This window comes from Notolepis coatsorum, assembly GCF_963971535.1.
Source record: "Notolepis coatsorum genome assembly, chromosome: 8".
NCBI classification, from domain to species: Eukaryota; Metazoa; Chordata; class Actinopteri; order Aulopiformes; family Paralepididae; genus Notolepis; species Notolepis coatsorum.
Window position 1 is genome coordinate 34,395,575 of NC_140172.1, and position 7,118 is coordinate 34,402,692.

A 7,118-nucleotide genomic window follows, 5' to 3' on the forward strand; every position below is an offset into this window, starting at 1 on the left:
ACAGGATCAAAAACTGAGACTGACCCCGGAGATTCTTTTTCATCTAAACTGGACAAGTAAACTGGGAGGACTTTACACAGACTATGATTCCTTGAATCAGAGAATTCTAGAGTGATAAGATAAAGAGGTAGGAGCAGGTGATGCAAGGGGCTGGATCCAGGCTGTATGTGTGCCAGTCTACCTGCCAGTCTGCCCGGCTTCCACCACCCAGTCTCTGCCCAGCGCGAACTCAGACAGCCTCATCTTGGGCAGTGAAACGAGACAGCAAGACACCCCCCCCCCCCCCTCCCTCTTCCCCTCACTCTCCCCCTCCCTTTTCCCCTCCCTCCCACTGACAACACAAACCCACGCGGCCCGGCTGGTTGTTTTTGTCGCAGGGGTTGTTTTTTTCAGCAATTGAGGATGGATGATAGAATGAGAGGGAGGGGGATAGAGAGAGAGGGAGGGGGAGGGATGGAGAAGAGGGTGGGGTTAGAGGAGAGAAAAACATCACATCGGGGGCATGGAACTGAGAGCTCATCCGAGACTCCTCCCCCCTGCCCGTCTGAGCATGGGCAGAGGATAACGTCTGTTGACAGGCAGGCTGAACGTCAAGCTGGCTGGCTGGCTGTTGCTCCGGCTGTGAACACGCCGCGATGGCAACAGGCGCCGGCATAGCACGTGCTCTCAGTTGCCATGCAACCTGGCCTCGGATACAGTGTGCTGGTTGGCCGCTCTAACTGTTGTTGTTATGGAAGCTGATGAAACCTCGTGGTGGAGGAAGGGCAATCGGTACAGCGTGTAGCAGCGCATGGAGGGGCTGTGTAGAAGGCTTTCTCCTGCCCTGGCAGAATGTGTTGCTAGGCACATTAGACACGAGTTGGTAAACAAACATGATTTCTCTACACAGCATTATCATCAACAACCCATCTTTGAATACTCTTAACACATTGAACGCCATAAGCTTCCCCCATCCTTCACTGTCTAGTGTCAGCTTTTCATGACCATTTTCGCGATATTTCACGATCATTGCGGGAGCGATTGTATATTCTATATTATAGCTATGGAGACAATAGTATGGCTCATTTGACAGACACTATTTCTAGTCCAACATGTATAAAAGAGTTTGTTTCTACACACTGTAGTTTGCAGTTTATCACACGCTAAACATCATCCATTTCCAAGATAATCCAGTCTTTTTCCATAGATCGCGAGATAAAACACATTATATGCAATAAGCCAAAACCGTTCTGGTTGATCCCCTGAAACCCCAATTCTCCCAAAAAAGGTATATACCTTGTACACATGTACCTTCACAAAATTATCAAGGGGGGGGGGGGGGGGGGGGGGGGGGGTAGTCTTACCCCCGAAAGTGCGATCGTTACAACACGCTTGGTTTATGTCCGGTAAAGTAAGCCACTGTGATCGTTACAGAAACATGTTTCAGGTTCGGTAAAATAGACTGGGGTCCTTACCTTAGCCAGAAGGTAATCCAAAAAGAATAATTCCAATGATCCCATCGGCGATCGCGATTACTCTACGTTTATATGTAAACTGTAATTACGTTTATGTGTAATTACACGTGTTTACGGGACACTATATTTTTTGAGGCGAGCAGATCTGCTAGCGATTGCTTTGGAAGAGCTCCTCCACCTCAGAGGGAGTCTCGATAGTCCAGTTCATTCATTGCCTCTCCTGTTCCCTTTCTATCAGAGTTCAAAAGGTAGGCGATACTGCCACCTGGTGAGATTCAATCGGCATTGCAATTCCAACGTAGGCAAACGGGCCAGGGACACATAGAATGATCCGGATGATGGTTTAGAACGGGGATCAGAGGAAAAAGATCAAAGGATCAAAACCAGAGAAATCTCGGGTATGGCGCTCAACCGCTGGCGAGATAACCCGAGAAATGTCGGGTCTGGCGCTGAATGAGTTAAGAGCCGGCGCAGGAAGAGCCTATTATGATCCCTAACAAGCTGAGAAGATAACTCAAGGAACAAAAGAAAACAAATGTAGACACTTAATTCTACAATTTTTCTTTATTTTGTATACGTAATCATTTTGAACCGTAAAACTGTTCAAATTATCAAAAAGATTTGAACATTTGAACTGACCCTACAAATCATCTTTTACAGAAGTATGACATTTATTTTGTGAACATGCAACACTCTCAGCTGAAGCTATAGGAATCAGAGTATGTTTTTATTTCTAAACACACATTTATTAAAACTGTATATAATGGCACTATAATAAACACGGTAAAAATAAAAAGCTATAACAATTATAGAAAAATACACAACATAAAAAATGGTAGGTGTGAGATCCAGACTCAGGATTTAAAGGCAGACTCCTTATGTTGAGAGGGAGGAGGCCATTCCACAGCTCTGGGGCTGCAACTGCAAAGGCACGGTCGCCCTTACTCTTCTGGGGTGGAAATATACTTGAGTGATGTGGTCTCTCTTTTTAGTGCTAGTCAGCATTCTGGCTGCAGCATTTTGTACAAGCTGCAAACGGGATATGGATGACTGGCTGATTCATAGATACAGGGAGTTGCAGTAGTCTAGGCGGGATGTGATGAAGGCATGAATAACTTTCTCCAGGCCAGGAAAGGACAGAAGAAAAGACAGAAGAACCCTCTAGAACCCTCCAATCAGAGATGTTACTGGGATGTCAAGTCTGGGGCTGTTCCAATGAATGAGGCTCTGATTTTATAAGGCTATAAAATGTAATGTAATATAAAACACACACACACACACACACACACACACACACACACACACACACACACACACACACACACACACACACACACACACACACACACACACACACACACACACACACACACACACACACACACACACACACACACACACACACACACACACAGGTTTAATTCTGGTTCAGACCTAGAATATCTCACACAAACATGTATGGCCTCATAAAGTCAGAGCCCCATTCATTGTCTATGGAGCAGCCCCAGATTTACATCACCTATTGGAGGGTTCTATCTATGAGAGAGTGGTGCTGCTGCCAAATACTGATTGAATTGTCCTGGGGCACAGGAAGTGAATTCTTAAAATGGGTGGCATTCCCATAAATGTAGAAATATCCAGATAAAATAGACATGCATGCTAGGTATCAATATCTGAAGAAATAAATAACGACTATCCCTACTACCTACCATGCTAATATGTCTATACTACTATGCACTTGAGTGTAACACTCGAGTTTGACACTGTTTGATGAACAATACCACTTACCCTTAGCTGCCAGAGATGTACCCCTCCTGTCGTTGCCCTGCCCTCCTGGTATTGGCATTACAACTGGAGTTGGTCCCCGGGCGCTGCACTGTGGCTGCCAACTGTTCATAGTTAGGATGGGTCAAATACAGAGGACACATTTCCCCAAGGGGTTAATAAAGCATAACCTAAACCAACCTAACCTAAGAATAGAACTCCAGTAAGAGTTACAGTAAGGCCCTCCATTCAAAATTATGAAGCATACTAGGAAGAGACATCAATATATCATAGTAAATTCAATGTTCACACCTTGGCAGGATAACTGCAGAGGCATGTTGAGACCGATATAGACTTAAAGACAACTGCTGCGACTGCCATGAGTATTCAAGTCTATTTTAAATTGATATTGTGTGTCTGGGCCGGATCCACAGGAGTTATGCTGAAGGCATTATGGCGCAAAGGAAGCCTTTCTAAGGCTTTTTTATCAACAAAAAGTAGCTTCTCCTCTCTCATAAAAATTTATTTTACCTTGCTGTGGGGCAGAAGCTAATGGCAAAACCGGAAGTGACAGGGTTTATGGGAAATGTAGTCTTATCATCAGAATGGAACCAGCAATAGACCACCGTAACACTTCCGGGATTCTGAAATCAGGGAGGAGATTGCGGGGGGGTCAAATGAATGAATGTGGACGAGAGCCGTGATGTAAGTGGTTGCCGATACGGCTGTGGGGGTGCTGGAGACATGATCGAATAGACGTTTATGCGCCTCGCTCTCCTGAACACGGCGTGACCCATAACTAATCGATCAGAACTAAATCGGCAGAGAAAAAGCCCGTTTTAAAGCACCTATTCCGCATGGACATGCGCAGAGTGCCCATGGAGTCTGGACGACGCGAGATGACGCTCGAATGAATGTGGACTGTTCCATCAGAGGGGGGAGCTTCGATGGTCATGTAAGTGGCTACAGACCGCTGCACTTAAATATAAATATTAGTCTACCTGGAGACTCAATGAGATAATTGTAGATGTCGCCATAAGACGCGTCTGGCCATTTAGTGGGATCATTTTTTCATTATCCTGTTCGGCTGAAAGGACATTGGCCACCGAAGCTCCCCCCTCTGATAGAACAGTCCACATTCATTCGAGCGTCATCTCGCGTCGTCCAGACTCCATGGGCACTCTGCGCATGTCCATGCGGAATACGTGCTTTAAAATGGGCTTTTTCTCTGCCGATTTAGTTCTGATCGATTAGTTATGGGTCACGCCGTGTTCAGGAGAGCGAGGCGCATAAACGTCTATTCGATCATGTCTCTAGCACCCCCACAGCCGTATCGGCAACCACTTACATCACGGCTCTCGTCCACATTCATTCATATGCACCCCCGCAATCTCCTCCCCGATTTCAATGTAACGCGGAAGTGTAGTGGTCTATGGTCTCATTTGAATAGAATAGAATAGAATAGAAATAGAATAGAAATACTTTTATTATCCCGTGGGAAATTTGACACTGCAAATCGCTCAACATTTAAACATTTAGACAGGACAGGTCACGAATTAGAATAATAACACAAATCAAATCAAGTTGCCTAGGATAAGAGTAGAGTAAATAGAATAAAAATGAAATAAAATATACAGAAATAAATACAGTAAAAATATACTGAGCATTGGGGAAGGGGGGAGTACAGGTAGTAAAAACAACACAGCAGTGTAAACAATTTGGTCAATATAATTATAATTTAACTTATATAATTATATAATTTATCTAACTAAATGAAATATATATTAACAGTATTCACAGTGTCACATAAGGTTCAGTATGCTTCAGGTAGTGTATTGTCCTCCTTGGGTACCTATAAGTCCTAGGTCAATGTCTGGCAGCCGTCACTGCCCCCTGTTGTGGAGCCTGGAGGCCGCTAGTCGCAGCCTCCTGCCACTATTGAGCTGCCGCTCTGTGCTCAGTGATGCAGTGAGGCACAGTGATGCATTGTATAGTCTGATGGCTGTTGGAATGAAGGACTTCCTGTGCCGTTCAGTGCTGCATTTGGGTAGTGTGAGCCTAGCACTGAACATGCTCCTCCTGTCAGCCAAGTCTGTGTATAGTCGGTAGGTGGGGTTTTCCCTGATGGCCTGGAGCTTAGCAAGGCTCCTCCTCTCCGCCACCCTCGCTAGAGAGTCCAGCTCCACCCCAACCATGCTGCTGGCCTTCCTGACCAGCTTATCCAGCCTGGTTGTGTCCACTGCTCTCAGTCCGCTGCCCCAGCAGGTCACAGCGTACAAGAAGGCGCCCGCCACCACCGACTCATAGAACATCTTCAACATCCTTGTACAGACATTGAAGGATCTCAGCCTTCTGTGGAAGTAGAGTCGGCTCTGGCCCTTCTTGTATAGTGCCTCTGCATGTTTTGACCGGTTCAGTTTGTTGTCGATGTGCACACCGAGGTATTTGTACACCTCAACCATGTCCATATCAACTCCCCTGATGGAAACGGGGGTCACAGGTGCACTCCTCCTCCTCCCCAGCTCCACAACCAGTTCCTTGGTCTTCGCCACATTTAGCTGCAGGTGGTTTTTATCGCACCATGTGACGAAGTCCACTACCAGGACTTCTATTGCAGAATAGACCACTGCAACACTTCCGGTATTCTGAAATCATGGTAGAGAGAGCGGGGGGAGAAAATGAATGCATGTGGATGAGAGCCTTGCCATTAAATGGTTGTAGCTATGGCTGTGTCGGTACTGGATACATGATCCAATAGATTTGTATATGCCTGAGTCGTGTATGGGGCTCTTCCAGGCACCAGAACATTAAGCCGTCCTGGTTCTTCAGATGGCCCCACTCCTGCAACAGAAGGTGTAACTCAGGGGACAGAGAGCTGAGAGCTCACCTCTCTCCAGCCAGGCACGCAGTTGCAGCAGGTCTGCATCCTGGTTCTGCCACTCTCTCCAAGGGTCTCCTTGTTGCTGCCCCTGAGCACCTTAAAGGACTTCTCCTGTTTCTCTGCCAGACATAAGACCTTTTCCAGGATTGACTACTTGTTCTCTTCTCCCAATCTCTTCGACAGCTTTGATATCTCTTTATTACCCATGGCTCTCTCTGCTCATAAAGGTATCTCTTTCACAGCTTTGTTTGGTAAACTGACCACAAGAGCCCCCAGGTGGCGATTTAACTCATCGCTACTAAAAAATTAAGACTTCTGGGCCGAATTTAAGGAAAAACTCACAGAATTTTTGGGAATTAATACTAACACAGTAGAGGACCATAGAATATTATGGAACTCAGTGAAGGGATTTATCAGTAGCCACACCACCCTATGCGCATCCAACTTACGTAAAGCACGACTATATAAGCTTAAAAAACTGGAAACTCTATACACTGATCTATACACTTCACACCAATCTAACTACAATGAACAGACTAATACATATAGGACAATTGTTAAGAAATAACTCTATTCTTAGACAGCGCTCCGAATTCTTAATGCACAGAATGAGACAGAGTTACTACTTCCATGGTGCTAGACCCAGTCACTTACTTGCGATGAGAATCCATGCTAACGATCAGTTCTCCGATATCCCTTCAATCAGAACCCAACAGGGGGAGTTAACAATAGACTCAAAGAAGATTAAAGGGGACATGCATTGCTATTCCTTGCACTATTTGGGCAACTTTACACAATTCCTGAGAGTATATGGAACACATCAGAAAGTTTTTTTTCAAAAAAATTCATTGTTTTATATATATATATATATATATATATATATATATATATATATATATATATATATATATATATATATATATATTTATATATAAGTACTCAAAAGCATAATTTTTCAGCCTCAGGATTTCAGGCTATTTTTTTATGGGCTCTGCCCATAAGCGCTTTGAGTGAGAGTC